Source organism: Syngnathus floridae, chromosome 17 (genome assembly GCF_059516105.1).
Source record: "Syngnathus floridae isolate MCC-2025c chromosome 17, RoL_Sflo_1.0, whole genome shotgun sequence".
In the NCBI taxonomy this organism is placed as follows: Eukaryota; Metazoa; Chordata; class Actinopteri; order Syngnathiformes; family Syngnathidae; genus Syngnathus; species Syngnathus floridae.
In genome coordinates this window covers 478,823-503,404 of record NC_142429.1, presented here as the reverse complement: position 1 = coordinate 503,404, position 24,582 = coordinate 478,823, and positions in this window count along the sequence as shown.

The window sequence follows — 24,582 nt, the reverse complement described above, 5'->3', positions numbered from 1 at the left end:
AGCTTGTTCAGGGTAATCAGACTTGTATATAATTCTAATGGCCTTCTTTTGAAAACTATTCTGAATTACAACTTTGGATCTTATATTACTTTGCAACAATCTACTCCGTGACAGATTAGGCAGTATAATCACATATGTTAACTTCAGTGCCCACACTGTATTTATTTATGGTTATTTGTTAAATCAAGTACTGTTAGACATGAAATAGGAAGTGTTTAACATAAATGTTATGGCTACTCACCATTGTAGCTCGCTCCTGGTCAATGATACGAGCCTCTTCTTGCAGTGGAAAACTTGCAGCCAACAAACACCGTGGAACCTAAAGGAATGAAATTAAACATTAACATTTCGCCTCGACCAATTTTCACACGTACAACGCAACGCGGCTACACTTCTGCTATTACAAACGTAAATCTCCTTAAACACAATGAGTGTTACTTACCGTGTACGCTCTAGACGGTCCAGTTGCAAGCAGAAAATAAAGATATTTCTGTTGATAATCGTCGCTGCTCAGTGGCTCACGGCCATCGCGCCAACAGATTTGAATTTTGGCGGAGGTTCGGGCAATTACGTCATATCCACGGCACATGACTGCGACGTAATACCCGCTTATCTGAAACGGCAGTTAAAAGTAGAGTTACATCAAGTTTTCTTGGAACCTAAACGAATGAAAGAAAACTATCATTTGGCCACAACCAACATTCACAGATACAACACAACGTGCGGGGTTGGGGTTAAAGATTGAGTGAAGGGCCCTCGTTTTAAACTACTGTTTTGAAAAGGAGTGGGAACAAGTAAGACGTATTTAATTTATTTAATGGGAAGTAGTAAGACTTATTAAATTTATTTAATCTACTTTTCTTCCCAGGCAAAATTTGATGTGCTGCAATTCCAAATTTCCAAAGTGAATGAAGGAATGAAGTCCTTTAAATTATGATTTTGTATAAATACTAGGCATTAACACGAAATCGACGGCACAAAATGGGCAGACTTTACTTGTTTGAAAAGGACTGGTTACAAGACAGACTTTTTTAATTTATTTAATGGGAAGAAGACTTATTTAGTTTAATTGATCTATTTTTGTTCCCTGCCAAAATTCGATTTGCTGCAATTCCAAATTTCCAAAGTGAATGAAGGAAAGAAGTCGTTTAAATTATGATTTTGTTTAAATACTAGGCATAGACACAAAATCTACGGCACAAAATGGGCAGACTTTACTTGTTTGAAGAGGACTGGTTACAAGACAGACTTTTCTGATTTATTTCATGGGAAGAGGACTTATTTAGTTTATTTAATCTATTTTTGTTCCCTGGCAAAATTGGATTTGCTGAAATTGTATTTTGCCAAATCTCGATTTGAGACCTGATAGGAAGTATTAAACGCTTAGTTAAATCAATACAAGTTGGTAATAAGAGCGAGTAATGTTGGTTGAACCGATGAATGAAGGTTGAAAGCAATTTAAATTATGACTTTGTATAAATACTAGATATTAACAGAACATCTACTGCGCAAAATGGGCAGAGTTTACTTGTTTGAGAAGGAGTGGCTTATTCAAAACTAAGATTTATGTAATCTGTTTGTTCCCAGGCAAAATTGGATGTGATGCAATTCCAAATTTCACCACATGATGGTGCCCAATTTTGACTTCATAGGACATATTAAACACTTAGCTTGTTATTATGTTCAAGGTAATCAGATTTGTTTATCATTCTAATGGCCTCTTCAAAACTATTCTGGATTACTACTTTGGATCTATTCTACATTACTTGGCAACAACATACTCTGTAACAGATTAGGCAGTATAATCACATATGTTAACTTGAGAGTGCCCACACTCAATCTACTTATCGTGATGTGTTAAATCAATTACTGTTAGACATTATTTGTCTGATAATCTACCAAATCTTTGAATTGAAGAATTTGTGATTTAATTAATAGCTTGTTCAGGGTAATCAGACTTGTATATAATTCTAATGGCCTTCTTTTGAAAACTATTCTGAATTACAACTTTGGATCTTATATTACTTTGCAACAATCTACTCCGTGACAGATTAGGCAGTATAATCACATATGTTAACTTCAGTGCCCACACTGTATTTATTTATGGTTATTTGTTAAATCAAGTACTGTTAGACATGAAATAGGAAGTGTTTAACATAAATGTTATGGCTACTCACCATTGTAGCTCGCTCCTGGTCAATGATACGAGCCTCTTCTTGCAGTGGAAAACTTGCAGCCAACAAACACCGTGGAACCTAAAGGAATGAAATTAAACATTAACATTTCGCCTCGACCAACTTTCACACGTACAACGCAACGCGGCTACACTTCTGCTATTACAAACGTAAATCTCCTTAAACACAATGAGTGTTACTTACCGTGTACGCTCTAGACGGTCCAGTTGCAAGCAGAAAATAAAGATATTTCTGTTGATAATCGTCGCTGCTCAGTGGCTCACGGCCATCGCGCCAACAGATTTGAATTTTGGCGGAGGTTCGGGCAATTACGTCATATCCGCGGCATTTGACTGCGACGTAATACCCGCTTATCTGAAACGGCAGTTAAAAGTAGAGTTACATCAAGTTTTCTTGGAACCTAAACGAATGAAAGAAAACTATCATTTGGCCACAACCAACATTCACAGATGCAACACAACGTGCGGGGTTGAGGTTAAAGATTGAGTGAAGGGCCCTCGTTTTAAACTACTGTTTTGAAAAGGAGTGGGAACAAGTAAGACGTATTTAATTTATTTAATGGGAAGTAGTAAGACTTATTAAATTTATTTAATCTACTTTTCTTCCCAGGCAAAATTTGATGTGCTGCAATTCCAAATTTCCAAAGTGAATGAAGGAATGAAGTCCTTTAAATTATGATTTTGTATAAATACTAGGCATTAACACAAAATCGACGGCACAAAATGGGCAGACTTTACTTGTTTGAAAAGGACTGGTTACAAGACAGACTTTTTTAATTTATTTAATGGGAAGAAGACTTATTTAGTTTAATTGATCTATTTTTGTTCCCTGCCAAAATTCGATTTGCTGCAATTCCAAATTTCCAAAGTGAATGAAGGAAAGAAGTCGTTTAAATTATGATTTTGTTTAAATACTAGGCATAGACACAAAATCTACGGCACAAAATGGGCAGACTTTACTTGTTTGAAGAGGACTGGTTACAAGACAGACTTTTCTGATTTATTTAATGGGAAGAGGACTTATTTAGTTTATTTAATCTATTTTTGTTCCCTGGCAAAATTGGATTTGCTGAAATTGTATTTTGCCAAATCTCGATTTGAGACCTGATAGGAAGTATTAAACGCTTAGTTAAATCAATACAAGTTGGTAATAAGAGCGAGTAATGTTGGTTGAACCGATGAATGAAGGTTGAAAGCAATTTAAATTATGACTTTGTATAAATACTAGATATTAACAGAACATCTACTGCGCAAAATGGGCAGAGTTTACTTGTTTGAGAAGGAGTGGCTTATTCAAAACTAAGATTTATGTAATCTGTTTGTTCCCAGGCAAAATTGGATGTGATGCAATTCCAAATTTCACCACATGATGGTGCCCAATTTTGACTTCATAGGACATATTAAACACTTAGCTTGTTATTATGTTCAAGGTAATCAGATTTGTTTATCATTCTAATGGCCTCTTCAAAACTATTCTGGATTACTACTTTGGATCTATTCTACATTACTTGGCAACAACATACTCTGTAACAGATTAGGCAGTATAATCACATATGTTAACTTGAGAGTGCCCACACTCAATCTACTTATCGTGATGTGTTAAATCAATTACTGTTAGACATTATTTGTCTGATAATCTACCAAATCTTTGAATTGAAGAATTTGTGATTTAATTAATAGCTTGTTCAGGGTAATCAGACTTGTATATAATTCTAATGGCCTTCTTTTGAAAACTATTCTGAATTACAACTTTGGATCTTATATTACTTTGCAACAATCTACTCGGTGACAGATTAGGCAGTATAATCACATATGTTAACTTCAGTGCCCACACTGTATTTATTTATGGTTATTTGTTAAATCAAGTACTGTTAGACATGAAATAGGAAGTGTTTAACATAAATGTTATGGCTACTCACCATTGTAGCTCGCTCCTGGTCAATGATATGAGCCTCTTCTTGCAGTGGAAAACTTGCAGCCAACAAACACCGTGGAACCTAAAGGAATGAAATTAAACATTAACATTTCGCCCGGACCAACATTCACACGTACAACGCAACGCGGCTACACTTCTGCTATTACAAACGTAAATCTCCTTAAACACAACGAGTGTTACTTACCGTGTACGCTCTAGGCAAAATTGGATGTGATGCAATTCCAAATCTATCTGAAACGGCAGTTAAAAGTAGAGTTACATCAAGTTTTCTTTTTTAATCAACACAATCATTTACAACCGTTGACCAGAAAGAATCGTCGAAATTCGACGTCCCCCACAAACGCCACGCTCACTCGCTTTTCAGGGCAACAAAAGTACTTCTTTTTAAAAACGATGAGTTGTACTTACCGTGTACGCTCTGGACGGTCCAGTTGCAAGCAGAAAATAAAAATATTTCTCTTGTTAGTCGTATGTTACCATCCGCTGTGTCTTTGTCAACATCGCCGCCATTTTCCTACTTCCTGCTGCGAGCCACGCCCACGGATTTAAATTTGGGCGGAAGCTCTTTCCATTGGCGTCGTTTTCGCGTATAGCAAATCCGATTGGTTGGGAAGGGGGCACGGTTATGCAGCCGAGGAGTCCTGTGATCGGTGGGATGTAAAGTAGGCGTCGACGTCACGTCCGCGTCACGTGACCACGACGTGGCAGACGTCAAATAGCAACCGCTGTTTTGTTTAGTAGACTTACAGTTGTTATGCATTGACATAATGGCGCACACACCAAATAGATTTAAATAAATTAAATAATTCTTCTGCCCACTCTCTTTTAAACAAGTTAACTCTCCCCGCGGATTTGAATTCCGGCGAAAGTTACGCCCATCGACGTCACGTATGTCACGTGACCACGACGTGGCAGATGTCATATAGCAACCGCTGTTTTGTTTAGTAGATTTACAGTTGTTATGCATTGGCATAATGGTGTGCACTCAAAATAGATTTAAATAAATTAAATATTTCTTCTGCCTACTCCCTTTTAAACAAGTTAACTCTGCCCACGTCCATTGACGTCTTGTCTGCGTCACGTGACCACGACGTAGCGACGTCATATAGTAACCGCTGTTTTGACCAGTAGACTTAGTTATTATGCGTTGACATAATGGCGCACTGGTTAGCATGGCCACCTCTTAAGCATGATGATGCGGGTTCGACGCCTGATCAATGTTAGCATGGAGTGAGCTGAAGTGCAAGGCGCTGAAGATTTGAATCTTTGAAATGCGCTGAGGTCTGACATATCAGGCAGAATGGTTTGCCATCACGTTCAACAAAAAATAGAAACTTTCCCACTCTGATTAAAACGTCCTGTGTTCATCTACGTATTTTCGTTTTGCTGTGCATCTTTTCCCTGCCATTTCGAGAGCCCAATTGACACTCATAGTTTAAAGAAATGTGTTTGCCCATCCTACTTTGTGGAATTTCACCACATGCGCTTTTGACCAAAATACCAAATTGAACTCAAGTGAAGCCAACACGCACAACCCCCCCCCACACACACACACACACAAATGTTGATATGAACATAAAAGAGCCGCATGCGGTTCGGGAGTTGCGGCTTGGCCAAACCTGTACTATACAACTTTATTTGTATAAAATTTTCACAACAGCTGTCACACAAACAAAGCGGGAAAAACCGAAGACGTGCGTGTTCCGCCCACGCTGGATTTATTTGCACCTTTGAAAAGACACCGTATTGCCGCAGATGTGGCAAAGAGTACTTTTGGGCATCTGAGACGGAAGGATGTCCAAAGCATCACGTCACCTGCTCTGGTAGGCATGGTGGTGGGACGTTGAGGTCAACCGCTTTGGGGTTGGCTGACTCTTTGATCGCAGGATGCCACACACTTGAAGACAGAAGCAGAAAAGCAGAGCTAAATGCAAAATGTACTCACCGGTGACTCCAATTTTTTTCCCCCCTGAAGAAACAGCTGGACGGGTGGCCCCGGCTGGCCAGTGGGACTCTTGTTATTCTGACCCTTTTTAGTGCGCGTTTGGGGCAACAACCGTTTTTTGTGGCGCTCTCTTCTGGTTCAAAAGTGCCCTGCATGTGAATTTGCTTTTCCTGCCTTCTGATTGGATGAGCGCCGGTGTGACGCGGTGCCTCTGTCACCGTGGCGGGGGGTATACGTTGGCATCGGAGCGTCTGCCAACGTCTGAGACCGGCTGGCAGTGTATCGGAGGTGTCGAGTGCGGTGCCGCTGGAGCTCACTCACCAGCTGGTGTTAGGGCCACAGAATGAAGGCCAAGGAGAAGAATAGAAAGAGAAACAGAAACTTCTCCTCCAATTGTTTGATTTGTCTCTTCTGAGCTTCGATGAATTCTTTCAGCTCTTTGTTCCTCTAGGACGGACAAATGGAAAGTGGCATTCAAAAGCCAGTAAGCGTGCAAGTAAGTGCCGGGCTGGCTTTGGGCCCTTACCTGTTGCGCGCTGTGCAGCAGATCCATTCTCTCTTGGAGGATGCAAGCGTCGCGCTCCCTCAACTCGCACATCAGGGCTCGCTTCCATTGGTCCACGGCGCTCCTAAGCTCTTCTCTCTGATCCGCCGTCAGCACGTCATTCACGCCAGCGTGGCTGGCTTTTTCGCCGTCCGTGGCGGGGCAGTCCCGCTGCGGTAGCGCCTCGTACAACATGGCCTCCAGCTCCAGGATCCTCTGGGCCGCAATCCTCGTCCATCAGTGGTCCGGCGGGAGATTTGAGGGCGGCTTACCTTATGAGCCTGGTCCATGGAACACTTCCTGAAGTCCAACTCTTCATCCAGGTAGCCCTTCTGCTTGCAGAACATATCCTAGCACAGCTCAAGGTCAGAATTGTTGGGGCACATTGCCGGAGTTCCCCTTGGCTGATGTCGCGTGTCTGTCTACCTTCTCACTTTCAATGTCCAACATCTTCTGTTGAAGTGCTGACTTGGTCACTTTGATGTATTCTAACCACTGAGGAAAGGCTGCTGTCACATAAGCAGAATGCGAGAGCGTGCGTGGACGTGCGCGTTACCTTCTCGGCTAGGGTGAGAAGGGTCCTGGCGTGAATCACGACCACCTGCTCCTCGTTGGTGAGATTCTGCAAGAGCCCAAAGGCACAGCGTCAACAAGCTTCTTTCAGCGCAAAGCCTTCCAAAAGTCACATTTGAGCCGCCGAGTCTCGTGGAGTGCGAACATAAGGAGTTCGACATACACTTACGGCGTTATAGCCCAGGATGTCCAGCTTCTTCATCAGATCACTGATGACGATGTCCGGGGGAAAGGCGCAAGGAGCAATGTAAGGTGTTCTGGGACCTCGGGTTAAGGTTAGGGTTGCGAGGGACGCCTTACGTACGCTCACGCCCTCGGCCTCGCAGTAGATCTGCAAAGGGCTGAGGCCGTCTGGGAAACGGACTTGCAGAAACTTCAAGACGGGGGAGCGCCACTCCCTCTCCTGAAAGGCAGAGGCATGCATCCGTCCGTCCGTCCGTCCGTCCGTCCGTCACATCTCTGGCCTCAACACGCTTGTGCGAGTCTTCCCACCTCCAGCTCCAGGATGCGGAACTCAAGCAGTTCGTTTTGGTCTCGGATATCCTGGATGTGCTCTTTCAGACGCGCTTCTTCCGCCTCCATCCGCCTGACCTGAAAAGACAGTCAGACCTCATCTGCGGGGCTTCCCGACAGGTGTGACACCAAGCGACTCCGCCCAGCGCCTTTCTTTCCGTCACCTTTTCGGCCAACTGCTGATTGCTCTGACGCAGCAGCTGCTTCTCCTCCACCCACTTGACATTCTAGAAGAGACAAACGCGTGGACAGCTTTGGAATGTTGTGTCATTTTCATCCACAAATTCTTTGGTTGACTGGAAAATGACATTTGCTTTTCTCCGCATTTTCCCAGCCACGTTCGGGGGGGGGGGGGGGGGGGGGTTGGTCCAGTAATGCCAGACGGATGAGTGACTGAAGAATGTAGCTATTTTGTCTGAGAAAAAGGTGTGCTCATTGATGAGCTTACCTGTCCTTGTTGCTTCAGCGCTGACTCCAGATCTGCTACTCTGCTTTGATAGTGACCCATTTCTACCATCAGCTTTTCTCTGGTCTGAAAGGAGGAGGAGGGAGGCTCCTCCTCCTCCTTTCAGACCAGAGAACACCCGAGGCTGGGTGAGAACGGGGAGGCTGCGACCCGGCCGGGGGTTGCGGGAAGGGGCGCCACCTTGATCTCCTTCTCGGCGTCGTAGTCCCCTTTCGCTGGTCTGGGCTAGCAGAGCGTAGGCTCGTTGCAGCGCTTGATATTCTTGCGTCAGCTGGCGGTAGCGAAGCTCCGCCTCTTCATGCACACACCAATGCAACACAGCACTAGTACCAGAATCAGTCAGACCGGCGACAAAGCACCCGCGACGCAAAGACGAGTCCGATTCCAGGCTGAAGAGGAATGTTTGGTGCCAATACGCTGGCAGAAATGGCGGGCTACCTCTTCGGGTTCCGTGTCGGGGGTTCTGTCGGTGTGAAAAGACAAGGACGATCCGTCCGAGTCCACCAACACGTCTTCGTCGTAGCCGTAAAATGTTTCGATGACCTGCGGGCGCGGAAGCAAACATCTCTCTGAACAAACTGAAGCGACACCTCACGATGAATCGACGAGAGGAACGATAGCGAGAAAAAGGCCATTTCATCTTGCGCAACACCAAGCAGCCGCAAACAAACAGACTCACCTTGCAGGACCTCACGCTTTGTTCCTCCTCAGAGATTCTCGACGTCGGTATCGTAGCAGCAAATCTCTCTCCTGTCGACACAAATAATCCGCCTTTGAGATTCTTTGGATGCAAAGGGAACGAACGGCTCCGGCGCAGAAACAAACGCGACTCACAATGACATTTCTGACATGAGTTCCTGTCTCCAGAGCCTGAAAAACACGTCACCGGCGATGATTGGAGGGACGCTCGTCTTTTCCAAAAGTGACAACTACAGGGTGTGTCAGGGTTTTCCAGATTATCTTTATCGTATCATTGTGTTGCTTTGACTTTGACTGCGACCTGTAATAAATAATATTATTTATCCCTTATTTATCCCTATCGCTTATCCCTTCCTACACAAAGTCGTAAAACACCCCTTGCTATGTTTTGACTAGAGGTCAAGGGCTTCCTCTATTCAATCCACTCTTACACCCACCCTGTTTCTCTTAATTAAAATGCTCGTGCAGGAGCCGAGAGTCAGACTTCATTCGTACAACGGATGGACTCTCCACCTGCAGGTGTCCAAAAGAACTTACTTGTCTCCCGTGTGGTTCTTGCAAAATAAGTTGGAGCGAGCGCAACTCTAACAGGGTGCATTTTGCCACTAGCTGCCTACGGACAATGACGTCGCGCTCGCGGCTCATGGTTGACGGGCTGAGCAGCCGGGCAAGTCCGTCGTTTTCAGCGCACAGCGAGTGGCAAAGGCGCTGACAAAACGGGAGCTTTGAGCTGCTGAAAACGGCAAAACAAGTCTAAAGCGTGTTCAAACGCGTGCGCACAATGCTCCTGCTTGAAAGGTCGGAATTTAAGGGGCCAATTTTTTGGATGGCGGCCGCCGGCCAAGCTTTGGACGGAAAAGGTTTCCTGGCGACAGCGAGCGAGCGCGGCGCTGCCGTACGTGCAGCGAGTCGCCTGCCTGAAGACCTTGGACAAGTCGTCGATGATGTGCCGCTGCTCCACAACTTGAAGGAACTCCATTTCACCGTCCTGCTGGCCGCAACCGCGGTCCAGGCCATTGAGCGAACTAGGCCTTCTCTGTGGAACACAAATGCAGTGGACTCTGTTGGCACGCCGCCGTTGTCCGCGTCGACTTACCAAGCTTGCCATCTCCTCGTTCTCCTGGGTGACAAAGCGCACTTTGTTTTCAAGGCGACACAGCACCAGCGAGAGTTCTTCATTCTTCCTGCTCAGGCGTTTGTTTTTGTACAGGAGTGGCAGAAACTGGCTTTCTGTTTCTCTCAGTCGCTTTAGCTGCAAGCATGAAGTGCGGGATGTGAAAGACGCACAACACGCGGGCCAGAACGTATCCATTCCTTTTGCATCGGTTTGAACGGAATCGTGGCTTTGGCTCCCAATAAAAGACATCTACCAGGCAACCGACTCGCCGCGCCGCTCAACTAATAAGCAAGCGCAATGGGTGCCTCGCTGGATGGCGCGCATCAAACGTAGCGCAAACCTTCAAGCGTGCCGTCAATAAATTACCAGTTCATTGCGCTCTTCAGAAAGCAGGGCGTTTCGATCCTCCAGTTTCCTGATGACTGCGCTGAGCTCAGCGATTTTCAGATGAAACCGTCGCGTGTCCCGATCCTCCTGAGACTGAAAACGCCCCGCAACACACACACACAAGCACTCGTTCAAAGTTCAAAACTGTTTTTGTGCTACCTTCCTCCAGCAACGAACTAAGTCATGCGTACTGCAAGTGTGTGATGAGGTGGCTTACGCAATGAAGAGGATTGCTAGTAGCGGCGTTGACCCCACTTCCAGGGTAGTTTAGGCCCGCCCTTTGGGAATCCCTCAGGGCAGCGATCTGCTGCTCGGCAGCCTGAGTCTGCAGCTGAAGGCGGTGGACGTGGCCGGCCCCAGGGCTTCATCCAAAACACTAACCGCTCTGTCTTTCAGCTTGATCTCATCCGTCTGGATGTACAAACGGGGAGCGCTCAGGCAGGCGGGCAAACTCATTTGCCAGAATTGTGACAAAAACAAAGAGAGCAACCGGCCAATTTTTTTCTGGAATCGACTAGAACACCTTTGCTGTGACAAAAGCGAAGCGAGCAACCGGACATTTTCTTCTTGTGAAATAGAATAGAATAGAATGCCTTAGGTGTCATTGCACTGCAGGTATACAACGAAATTGGGAACATAGCCACGCACCGCGCATCTGATCAGTCCTACCAGTCGGCGGATCTCCCTCTCGCAGTCTCTCTTGGTTCGGCTCAGCTCCTCCCGATGCTGGTGATGAGCCGATCGGAGCTCGGCCGCTCGGGACTGCCAGGCCTGCTGGGCCGCTGCCAGGGCTTCTTCCGCGCTCCTGGTGGAGGCGACACCGCTCGGTCTCCCGACACCGCCGCGTCTCCTCCACCTCCGCCAGCAAAGCGCCCCCCCTCCTCACCTGAGCAGACATTGCGCCACACCGGGCCGTTGAGACCGCAACGGAGCGCCGCGACGCTTACTGGGGACAAGCTACACAATACGGTAGCGGCCGCATCGAAGCCCGACGTGGCGTGCGGATAGTCAGACACGGATAGAGCGGATCACCTTGTCCATGGAGCCGTCCCTCAGGCTGAGGACCAAGGCATTCAGTCGCTGGATCTCTCCATCTTTGATTTTGATCACTCTCATCAGCTCCATTTCATGCTGCCGCAGTAATGTCTCCCTGGTAATGGCTAACTCTTTCTGCTTCTCCTCATGGAGTTTGCTTTTGAGTTCCGTCATGGCGGCGGTGGCACGGTGGTGCTCCGCCCGCAGGTCCTGACTTCTCTCTCTCTCCAGACAGCTGACCTGACATGACTTAGACTTAGACAAACTTTATTGTCATCTTGTCTGCACATGGTGCATACAAAACGAAATTCCGTTGCATACGTCTTACAACAAAGTAGTGATATTGCAGTTGAATAGAAGTAACATATCCTATATATATATTAAAAATAAGTATAAAGTGCAGCAGTGATAATTATGCAATAGTGCAAGTAGGCAAAACAGTATTCAAGAGTGTGCAGAGGAATGCTAAACCATGTATTAAACTTCTATTTAAAGGGTTTATACAAGTTCAGTAAAGTTGGTAGTGCGAGATAGTGCAAGATAGAGGTCCGTAGTGTCATAAAGTACAGTTCTGTGAATGTGTGATGCAGAGTTCAGTTTAGAGCTCAACAGTTCTAGTGTTCAACAGTCTGATGACAGCAGGGAAAAAGCTGTTGCAGAACCTGGTGGACCTGCAGCGGATGCTGCAAACCTCTTCCCAGAGGGCAGCAGGGAGAACAGTCCATGGTGGGGGTGTGATGGGTCATTGATGATGTTACGGGCACGGGACATGCAGCGCTGAGATGAAATGTCCTGAATGGAGGGAAGAGGAGCCCCTATGATCCTCTCTGCTGTCCTCACCACTCTCCTCACGTTCTTCCAATCGGAGGCGGTGCAGCCTCCACACCACACAGAGAGACAGCTTGTCAGAATGCTCTCTATGGTGCTCCTGTAGAACGTCCTCATGATGGGTGGGGGCAGGTGGGCTCTCCTCATCCTCCGCAGGAAGTACAAGCGCTTCTGTGCCCTCTTGACCAGTGCCGTAGTGTTCATAGTCCAGGTGAGGTCTTCTGTGATGTGGACCCCCAGGAATTTGGTGGTGCTGACCACCTCCACAGCTGAGCTGTTGATGATCAGTGGAGCGTGGTGAGGCTGTTTTTTCCTGAAGTCGACGATGATCTCCTTCATCTTCTCCTCATTCAGGATCAGGCTGTTTTCTCTGCACCAGCCCACCAGCTGCTCCACCTCCTCTCTGTAGTCCAGGTCGTTGTTGTCTCTGATGAGCCCCACCACCGTTGTGTCGTCTGCTGACTTCACGATGTGATTGGTGGTGAACCTGAGGACGCAGTCGTGTGTCATCAGGGTGCACAGCAGGGGGCTCAGGACGCAGCCCTGAAGGGAGCCTGTGCTGAGGGTGATGACATCAGAGGTGTTCTGTCCGACCCGGACTGACTGAGGTCTGTTGGTGAGGAAGTCTAGCAGCCAGTTGCGAAGGGGGGTGTTGAAGCCCAGGTGTTCCAATTTTCCTACCAGATGCTGTGGGATGATGGTGTTAAACGCTGAGCTGAAGTCCAGGAACAGCCTCCGCACATGGGTGTTCTTCTCCTCCAGGTGAGCCAGGCTCAGGTGAAGAACGGAGGAGATGGCGTCCTGAGTGGAGCGGTTTTGCCGGTCGGCAAACTGGAACGGGTCAAATAATAGGGGGAGTCTGGAAACGATGTGACCTTTAAGCAGCCTTTCGAAGCACTTCATCATAACCGGAGTCAGTGCAACAGGCCGGTAATCATTAAATGAGGTGATTTGAGGTTTCTTCGGCACCGGAATGATGGAGGCAGTCTTAAAGCACGCCGGCACTGTGGCTTGGCCCAGCGAGGTGTTAAAAATGTCTGTGATGACCCCAGCCAGATGACTTGCACATTCCCTGAACACACGCCCAGGAATGTTGTCGGGGCCAGGGGCCTTACAGGGGTTGACTCTCCTCAGGGTCTTCAACACATCGGTGGAGTCAAGGCAGAGTACCTCCTCTTCCTGATGGGGGACAGTTTTAACTGCTGGAGTGCCGTTTAGTGCCTCGAACCTCCCAAAGAAGTTATTTAGACCATTTAGAAAGTCAGCATCAACTACACCCACCGGGGGGGGGGAGGGTGAGTTGTAGTCTGTAATCGCCCGTATGCCTTGCCACATACTCCTGATGTTTTTGACGTCGTGGAAACGATCCTGAAATTTTCGACTGCGGTCTCGCTTCGCTATCCTGATGGCACGGTTCAAGTTGGCTCTCGCTGTCCTCAGTGTCTCCTTGTCGCCAGACTTGAAGGCAGAGTTCCGCGCTCGTAGCGTTTGACGTACCTCCTCAGTCATCCAGGGTCGTTGGTTGCCCCGGGTGATGATATTCTTAGTGGTGCTGACGTCCTCGGTGCATTTGTTGATGTAGGCTGACACAGTCATGGCACACGCATGTCTAATCTACATCGGGAAAACTGGGAGGGAGGGAGGCAGGCAGGGAGGCAGGCAGGGAGGCAGGCAGGGAGGCAGGCAGTGTCTGTCTGTTGAGGTTTTCACCTTGTTCTTCTCCTGCTGAAGTTCTAACTGGACGTCCATCAGTTTGGTTCTCAGCTCGTCATTGGCGGCCTGAAGGGCGTCCGTTCGCTCCGCCTTGGCCCGCCCTGCCGGAGCTCGTTTGGACATCTCTTACTCGAGTCTCGCCCGGTCGTCAGTCAGAGATCACAACATTTGTACCTGGAGAGCACAAACGCAGCGCTGTTTTCCACTGGCTTCGAACTCAACTTCAATCGGTACCGTAACTTACAACATCATAAACATAGAACTAGCTTGACTTATTCATTGAATAAATGCATTTGGTTCTTCAAAACTGCATCACGCAACATAGCGTGACCGAGACGGCCGTTATCCACCTGCGTGAAGTTATTTGGTGAAATGAATGAGATGTTTAAGACACCATCGTTCTGTCTCTATGTAGATGAAGGTAAATAATCGATTGCTGAAGGTCCAAAGGTGTTGTGATAAACAAATAAACATATTAGTGATTAGTGACATATTTGTGATAAACATATTAGGCAGGATAATCACATATGTTAACGTGACTGCCCACACTGTATTTATTTATGGTTATTTGTTAAATCGAGTACTGTTAGACATGAAATAGGAAGTGTTTAACATAAATGGAAGACGAAAGGGGTACTCACCATTGTAGCTCCTGCTGGTCAATGATACGAGCCTCTTCTTGCAGTGGAAAACATACAGCCAACAAACACCGTGGAACCTAAAGGAATGAAATTAAACATTAACATTTAGCCTCAACCAACATTCACAGATACAACGCAACGCAAACTACACAAACGTAAATCTTTTTAAACACAATGAGTTGTACTTACCGTGTACGCTCTAGACGGTCCACTTGCAAGCGGAAAATAAAGATATTTCTGTTGATAATCGTCGTGTTTGTATCCGGTGTCTCGCTCAAGGCCATTGCGCCCACAGATTTGAATTTTGGCGAGAGTTCAGCCTATTGACGTCATTTCCGCGGTGTAATACCCGCATATCTGAAACGGCAAAGTTAAGAGTAGAGTTAAATAAAGTTTTTAGTCAACGCAATAATTTACAACCGTTGACCAGTCGAAATAATCGTCGAAATTTGGCGTCTGTGGCTGGAAGCAGACGCCGAGTTCGACATTCCTCCCAAACGCCACACTCCCTTGCTTTTCAGGGCTAAAAAAAAACAGTTGTAATTACCTTGTACGCTCTAGACGGTCAAGTTGCAAGCTGAAAACAAAAATATTTGCCTTGTTAGTCATCGTGTTACTAACAGCTGTGTCTTGTTTGCCAGAACTGCCGCTTTCCTACTTCCTGTTGCAAGCCACGCCCACGGATTATAATTTTGCCGTGAGTTCCGCCTATTGACGTCATGTCCGCGTCACATGACTGCGACGTAATATTATCTAAAACTGTTTGTGCGGTATTGTGTTGTTCTGTGCGGTATTGTGTTATTCTGTGCGGCGTCGTGTTGTTCTGTGCGGCGTCGTGTTGTTCAGTGCGACGTCGTGTTGTTCAGTGCGGCATGGTGTTGTTCAGTGCGGCATGGTGTTGTTCAGTGCGGCATGGTGTTGTTCAGTGCGGCATAATGTTGTTCAGTGCGGCATAATGTTGTTCAGTGCGGCATGGTGTTGTTCAGTGCGGCATGGTGTTGTTCAGTGCGGCATGGTGTTGTTCAGTGCGGCATAATGTTGTTCAGTGCGCCATAATGTTGTTCAGTGCGGCATGGTGTTGTTCAGTGCGGGATGGTGTTGTTCAGTGCAGGATGGTGTTGTTCAGTGCGGCATGGTGTTGTTCAATGCGGCATGGTGTTGTTCAGTGCGGGATGGTGTTGTTCAGTGCGGCATGGTGTTGTTCAGTGCGGCATAATGTTGTTCAGTGCCGCATGGTGTTGTTCAGTGCGGCATGGTGTTGTTCAGTGCGGCATGGTGTTGTTCAGTGCGGCATGGTGTTGTTCAGTGCGGAATGGTGTTGTTCAGTGCGGCATGGTGTTGTTCAGTCCGGGATGGTGTTGTTCAATGCGGGATCGTGTTGTTCAGTGCGGGGTGGTGTTGTTCAGTGCGGGATGGTGTTGTTCAGTGCGGCATGGTGTTGTTCAATGCGGCATGGTGTTGTTCAGTGCGGGATGGTGTTGTTCATTGCGGCATGGTGTTGTTCAGTGCGGCATGGTGTTGTTCAGTGCGGCATGGTGTTGTTCAGTGCGGCATGGTGTTGTTCAGTGCAGCATAATGTTGTTCAGTGCGGCATGGTGTTGTTCAGTGTGGAAAGGTGTTGTTCAGTGCAGGATGGTGTTGTTCAGTGCGGCATGGTGTTGTTCAATGCAGGATCGTGTTGTTCAGTGCAGCATAATGTTGTTCAGTGCAGCATGGTGTTGTTCAGTGCGGCATGGTGTTGTTCAATGCGGCATGGTGTTGTTCACTGCGGGATGGTGTTGTTCAATGCGGGATCGTGTTGTTCAGTGCGGCATAATGTTGTTCAGTGCAGCATGGTGTTGTTCAGTGCGGCATGGTGTTGTTCAGTGCGACATAATGTTGTTTAGTGCGGCATAATGTTCAGTGCGGCATAATGTTGTTCAGTGCGGCATGGTGTTGTTCAGTGCGGCATGGTGTTGTTCAGTGCGGCATGGTGTTGTTCAGTGCAGGATGGTGTTGTTCAGTGCGGCATGGTGTTGTTCAATGCGGCATGGTGTTGTTCAGTGCGGGATGGTGTTGTTCAGTGCAGGATGGTGTTGTTCAGTGCGGCATGGTGTTGTTCAGTGCGGAATGGTGTTGTTCAGTGCGGCATGGTGTTGTTCAGTGCGGCATGGTGTTGTTCAGTGCAGGATGGTGTTGTTCAATGCGGGATCATGTTGTTCAGTGCGGCATGGTGTTGTTCAGTGCGGCATGGTGTTGTTCAGTGCGGCATAATGTTGTTCAGTGCGGCATGGTGTTGTTCAGTGCGGCATGGTGTTGTTCAGTGCGGCATGGTGTTGTTCAGTGCGGCATGGTGTTGTTCAGTGCGGCATAATGTTGTCCAGTGCGCCATAATGTTGTTCAGTGCGGCATGGTGTTGTTTAGTGCGGGATGGTGTTGTTCAGTGCAGGATGGTGTTGTTCAGTGCGGCACGGTGTTGTTCAATGCGGCATGGTGTTGTTCAGTGCGGGATGGTGTTGTTCAGTGCGGCATGGTGTTGTTCAGTGCGGCATAATGTTGTTCAGTGCGGCATGGTGTTGTTCAGTGCGGCATGGTGTTGTTCAGTGCGGCATGGTGTTGTTCAGTGCGGCATGGTGTTGTTCAGTGCGGAATGGTGTTGTTCAGTGCGGCATGGTGTTGTTCAGTGCGGGATGGTGTTGTTCAATGCGGGATCGTGTTGTTCAGTGCGGGGTGGTGTTGTTCAGTGCAGGATGGTGTTGTTCAGTGCAGGATGGTGTTGTTCAGTGCGGCATGGTGTTGTTCAATGCAGGATCGTGTTGTTCAGTGCAGCATAATGTTGTTCAGTGCAGCATGGTGTTGTTCAGTGCGGCATGGTGTTGTTCAATGCGGCATGGTGTTGTTCAGTGCGGGATGGTGTTGTTCAGTGCGGCATGGTGTTTTTCAGTGCGGCATAATGTTGTTCAGTGCGGCATGGTGTTGTTCAGTGCGGCATGGTGTTGTTCAGTGCAGGATGGTGTTGTTCAGTGCGGCATGGTGTTGTTCAATGCAGGATCGTGTTGTTCAGTGCAGCATAATGTTGTTCAGTGCAGCATGGTGTTGTTCAGTGCGGCATGGTGTTGTTCAATGCGGCATGGTGTTGTTCACTGCGGGATGGTGTTGTTCAATGCGGGATCGTGTTGTTCAGTGCGGCATAATGTTGTTCAGTGCAGCATGGTGTTGTTCAGTGCGGCATGGTGTTGTTCAGTGCGACATAATGTTGTTTAGTGCGGCATAATGTTGTTCAGTGCGGCATAATGTTGTTCAGTGCGGCATGGTGTTGTTCAGTGCGGCATGGTGTTGTTCAGTGCGGCATGGTGTTGTTCAGTGCAGGATGGTGTTGTTCAGTGCGGCATGGTGTTGTTTAATGCGGCATGGTGTTGTTCAGTGCGGGATGGTGTTGTTCAGTGCAGGATGGTTTCGTTCAGTGCGGCATGGTGTTGTTCAGTGCGGAATGGTGTTGTTCAGTGCGGCATGGTGTTGTTCAGTGCGGCATGGTGTTGTTCAGTGCAGGATGGTGTTGTTCAATGCGGGATCGTGTTGTTCAGTGCGGCATGGTGTTGTTCAGTGCGGCATGGTGTTGTTCAGTGCGGCATAATGTTGTTCAGTGCGGCATGGTGTTGTTCAGTGCGGCATGGTGTTGTTCAGTGCGGCATGGTGTTGTTCAGTGCGGCATGGTGTTGTTCAGTGCGGCATAATGTTGTCCAGTGCGCCATAATGTTGTTCAGTGCGGCATGGTGTTGTTTAGTGCGGGATGGTGTTGTTCAGTGCAGGATGGTGTTGTTCAGTGCGGCATGGTGTTGTTCAGTGCGGCATGGTGTTGTTCAGTGCGGGATGGTGTTGTTCAGTGCGGCATGGTGTTGTTCAGTGCGGCATAATGTTGTTCAGTGCGGCATGGTGTTGTTCAGTGCGGCATGGTGTTGTTCAGTGCGGCATGGTGTTGTTCAGTGCGGCATGGTGTTGTTCAGTGCGGAATGGTGTTGTTCAGTGCGGCATGGTGTTGTTCAGTGCGGGATGGTGTTCAATGCGGGATCGTGTTGTTCAGTGCGGGGTGGTGTTGTTCAGTGCAGGATGGTGTTGTTCAGTGCAGGATGGTGTTGTTCAGTGCGGCATGGTGTTGTTCAATGCAGGATCGTGTTGTTCAGTGCAGCATAATGTTGTTCAGTGCAGCATGGTGTTGTTCAGTGCGGCATGGTGTTGTTCAATGCGGCATGGTGTTGTTCAGTGCGGGATGGTGTTGTTCAGTGCGGCATGGTGTTTTTCAGTGCGGCATAATGTTGTTCAGTGCGGCATGGTGTTGTTCAGTGCGGCATGGTGTTGTTCAGTGCGACATAATGTTGTTCAGTGCGGCATAATGTTGTTCAGTGCGGCATGGTGTTGTTCAGTGCGGCATGGTGTTGTTCAGTGCGGCATGGTGTTGTTCAGTGCGGCATGGTGTTGTTCAGTGCAGGATGGTGTTGTTCAGTGCAGGATGGTGTTGTTCAATGCGGCATGGTGTTGTTCAGTGCGGGATGGTGTTGTTCAGTGCAGGATGGTGTTGTTCAGTGCGGCATGGTGTTGTTCAGTGCGGAATGGTGTTGTTCAGTGCGGCATGGTGTTGTTCAGTGCGGCATGGTGTTGTTCAGTGCAGGATGGTGTTGTTCAATGCGGGATGGTGTTGTTCAGTGCGGGATGGTGTTGTTCAGTGCAGGATGGTGTTGTTCAGTGCGGCATGGTGTTGTTCAATGCGGCATGGTGTTGTTCAGTGCAGGATGGTGTTGTTCAGTGCGGCATGGTGTTGTTCAATGCGGCATGGTGTTGTTCAATGCGGCATGGTGTTGTTCAGTGCGGCATGGTGTTGTTCAGTGCGGCATGGTGTTGTTCAGTGCAGCGTAATGTTGTTCAGTGCGGCATGGTGTTGTTCAGTGCGGCATGGTGTTGTTCAGTGCGGCATGGTGTTGTTCAGTGCAGGATGGTGTTGTTCAGTGCGGCATGGTGTTGCTCAGTGCGGCATGGTGTTGTTCAGTGCGGGATGGTGTTGTTCATTGCGGCATGGTGTTGTTCAGTGCGGCATGGTGTTGTTCAGTGCGGCATGGTGTTGTTCAGTGCGGCATAATGTTGTTCAGTGCGCCATAATGTTGTTCAGTGCGGCATGGTGTTGTTCAGTGCGGGATGGTGTTGTTCAGTGCAGGATGGTGTTGTTCAGTGCGGCATGGTGTTGTTCAGTGCGGCATGGTGTTGTTCAGTGCGGCATAATGTTGTTCAGTGCGGCATAATGTTGTTCAGTGCGGGATGGTGTTGTTCATTGCGGCATGGTGTTGTTCAGTGCGGCATGGTGTTGTTCAGTGCGGCATGGTGTTGTTCAGTGCGGGATGGTGTTGTTCAGTGCAGGATGGTGTTGTTCAGTGCGGCATGGTGTTGTTCAGTGCGGCATGGTGTTGTTCATTTCGGCATAATGTTGTTCAGTGCGGCATAATGTTGTTTAGTGCGGCATGGTGTTGTTCAGTGCGGGATGGTGTTGTTCAGTGCGTTATAATGTTGTTCAGTGCGGCATGGTGTTGTTCAGTGCGGCATGGTGTTGTTCAGTGCGGCATGGTGTTGTTCAGTGCGGCATAATGTTGTTCAGTGCGGCATAATGTTGTTCAGTGCGGCATGGTGTTGTTCAGTGCGGGATGGTGTTGTTCAGTGCGGGATGGTGTTGTTCAGTGCGGCATGGTGTTCAATGCGGAATGGTGTTGTTCAGTGCAGGATGGTGTTGTTCAGTGCGGCATGGTGTTGTTCAGTGCGGCATAATGTTGTTCAGTGCGGCATGGTGTTGTTCAGTGCGGCATGGTGTTGTTCAGTGCGGCATGGTGTTGTTCAGTGCGGCATGGTGTTGTTCAGTGCGGCATGGTGTTGTTCAGTGCGGCATGGTTTTGTTCAGTGCGGCATAATGTTCAGTGCGGCATAATGTTGTTCAGTGCGGCATGGTGTTGTTCAGTGCGGGATGGTGTTCAGTGCAGGATGGTGTTGTTCAGTGCGGCATGGTGTTCAGTGCGGGATGGTGTCTTTCAGTGCGGCATGGTGTCGTTCAGTGCGGCATGGTGTCTTTCAGTGCGGCATGGTGTCGTTCAGTGAGGCATGGTGTTGTTCAGTGCGGCATGGTGTTGTTTAGTGCGGCATGGTGTTGTTCAGTGCGGGATGGTGTTGTTCAGTGTGGCATGGTGTTCAGTGCGGCATGGTGTTGTTCAGTGCGGTATCGTGTTGTTCAGTGCGGTATCGTGTTTCTCAGTGCGGTATCGTGTTGTTCAGTGCAGTATCGTTGTGTTGTTCGTATTGTGTTTAACACTTAGCCTCTAACACTTAGCCTCTAACACTTAGCCTCTAGCATCTAGAAGGTAAATAAATAGGAAGGAAGGACTCACCGGTGACGTCTTCGCCCACGTCCAAGCGTTGTACTTTGTATTTTCATCCTTCTGACAGTGGAAAACATAGCCAACAAACACCGTGGAACCTAAACGAATGAAAGAAAACTATCATTTGGCCACAACCAACATTCACAGATACAACACAATGTGACGTGCGGGGTTGAGGTTAAAGGTTGAGTGAAGGGCCCTCGTTTTAAACTACTTTTTTGAAAAGGATTGGGAACAAGTAAGACGTATTTAATTTATTTAATGGGAAGTAGTAAGAGCTATTGAATTTAATCTATGTATTATATTCTATTGTATTGTATTCTGTTGTATTCTTTTGGATTGTATTCACACTAACCCCACTAAAACTTCAGCCCACAAAAACTCGCCTCTGGCGCCTAGCCTCTGGCACTTAGCCTCTAACACTTAGCCTTTAACACTTAGCCTTTAACACTTAGCCTTTAACACTTAGCCTAGAAGGTGAATAAATAGGGTTAAAGGTTGAGTGAAGGGACCTCGTTTTAAACTACTTTTTTGTAAAGGAGTGGGAACAAGTAAGACGTATTTAATTTATTTAATGGGAAGTAGTAAGACTTATTAAATTTATTTAATCTACTTTTCTTCCCAGGCAAAATTTGATGTGCTGCAATTCCAAATTTCCAAAGTGAATGAAGGAATGAAGTCCTTTAAATTATGATTTTGTATAAATACTAGGCATTAACACAAAATCGACGGCACAAAATGGGCAGACTTTACTTGTTTGAAAAGGACTGGTTACAAGACAGACTTTTTTAATTTATTTAATGGGAAGAAGACTTATTTAGTTTAATTGATCTATTTTTGTTCCCTGCCAAAATTCGATTTGCTGCAATTCCAAATTTCCAAAGTGAATGAAGGAAAGAAGTCGTTTAAATTATGATTTTGTTTAAATACTAGGCATAGACACAAAATCTACGGCACAAAATGGGCAGACTTTACTTGTTTGAAGAGGACTGGTTACAAGACAGACTTTTCTGATTTATTTAATGGGAAGAGGACTTATTTAGTTTATTTAATCTATTTTTGTTCCCTGGCAAAATTGGATTTGCTGAAATTGTATTTTGCCAAATCTCGATTTGAGACCTGATAGGAAGTATTAAACGCTTAGTTAAATCAATACAAGTTGGTAATAAGAGCGAGTAATGTTGGTTGAACCGATGAATGAAGGTTGAAAGCAATTTAAATTATGACTTTGTATAAATACTAGATATTAACAGAACATCTACTGCGCAAAATGGGCAGAGTTTACTTGTTTGAGAAGGAGTGGCTTATTCAAAACTAAGATTTATGTAATCTGTTTGTTCCCAGGCAAAATTGGATGTGATGCAATTCCAAATTTCACCACATGATGGTGCCCAATTTTGACTTCATAGGACATATTAAACACTTAGCTTGTTATTATGTTCAAGGTAATCAGATTTGTTTATCATTCTAATGGCCTCTTCAAAACTATTCTGGATTACTACTTTGGATCTATTCTACATTACTTGGCAACAACATACTCTGTAACAGATTAGGCAGTATAATCACATATGTTAACTTGAGAGTGCCCACACTCAATCTACTTATCGTGATGTGTTAAATCAATTACTGTTAGACATTATTTGTCTGATAATCTACCAAATCTTTGAATTGAAGAATTTGTGATTTAATTAATAGCTTGTTCAGGGTAATCAGACTTGTATATAATTCTAATGGCCTTCTTTTGAAAACTATTCTGAATTACAACTTTGGATCTTATATTACTTTGCAACAATCTACTCGGTGACAGATTAGGCAGTATAATCACATATGTTAACTTCAGTGCCCACACTGTATTTATTTATGGTTATTTGTTAAATCAAGTACTGTTAGACATGAAATAGGAAGTGTTTAACATAAATGTTATGGCTACTCACCATTGTAGCTCGCTCCTGGTCAATGATATGAGCCTCTTCTTGCAGTGGAAAACTTGCAGCCAACAAACACCGTGGAACCTAAAGGAATGAAATTAAACATTAACATTTCGCCCGGACCAACATTCACACGTACAACGCAACGCGGCTACACTTCTGCTATTACAAACGTAAATCTCCTTAAACACAACGAGTGTTACTTACCGTGTACGCTCTAGGCAAAATTGGATGTGATGCAATTCCAAATCTATCTGAAACGGCAGTTAAAAGTAGAGTTACATCAAGTTTTCTTTTTTAATCAACACAATCATTTACAACCGTTGACCAGAAAGAATCGTCGAAATTCGACGTCCCCCACAAACGCCACGCTCACTCGCTTTTCAGGGCAACAAAAGTACTTCTTTTTAAAAACGATGAGTTGTACTTACCGTGTACGCTCTGGACGGTCCAGTTGCAAGCAGAAAATAAAAATATTTCTCTTGTTAGTCGTATGTTACCATCCGCTGTGTCTTTGTCAACATCGCCGCCATTTTCCTACTTCCTGCTGCGAGCCACGCCCACGGATTTAAATTTGGGCGGAAGCTCTTTCCATTGGCGTCGTTTTCGCGTATAGCAAATCCGATTGGTTGGGAAGGGGGCACGGTTATGCAGCCGAGGAGTCCTGTGATCGGTGGGATGTAAAGTAGGCGTCGACGTCACGTCCGCGTCACGTGACCACGACGTGGCAGACGTCAAATAGCAACCGCTGTTTTGTTTAGTAGACTTACAGTTGTTATGCATTGACATAATGGCGCACACACCAAATAGATTTAAATAAATTAAATAATTCTTCTGCCCACTCTCTTTTAAACAAGTTAACTCTCCCCGCGGATTTGAATTCCGGCGAAAGTTACGCCCATCGACGTCACGTATGTCACGTGACCACGACGTGGCAGATGTCATATAGCAACCGCTGTTTTGTTTAGTAGATTTACAGTTGTTATGCATTGGCATAATGGTGTGCACTCAAAATAGATTTAAATAAATTAAATATTTCTTCTGCCTACTCCCTTTTAAACAAGTTAACTCTGCCCACGTCCATTGACGTCTTGTCTGCGTCACGTGACCACGACGTAGCGACGTCATATAGTAACCGCTGTTTTGACCAGTAGACTTAGTTATTATGCGTTGACATAATGGCGCACTGGTTAGCATGGCCACCTCTTAAGCATGATGATGCGGGTTCGACGCCTGATCAATGTTAGCATGGAGTGAGCTGAAGTGCATGGCGCTGAAGATTTGAATCTTTGAAATGCGCTGAGGTCTGACATATCAGGCAGAATGGTTTGCCATCACGTTCAACAAAAAATAGAAACTTTCCCACTCTGATTAAAACGTCCTGTGTTCATCTACGTATTTTCGTTTTGCTGTGCATCTTTTCCCTGCCATTTCGAGAGCCCAATTGACACTCATAGTTTAAAGAAATGTGTTTGCCCATCCTACTTTGTGGAATTTCACCACATGCGCTTTTGACCAAAATACCAAATTGAACTCAAGTGAAGCCAACACGCACAACCCCCCCCCACACACACACACACACAAATGTTGATATGAACATAAAAGAGCCGCATGCGGTTCGGGAGTTGCGGCTTGGCCAAACCTGTACTATACAACTTTATTTGTATAAAATTT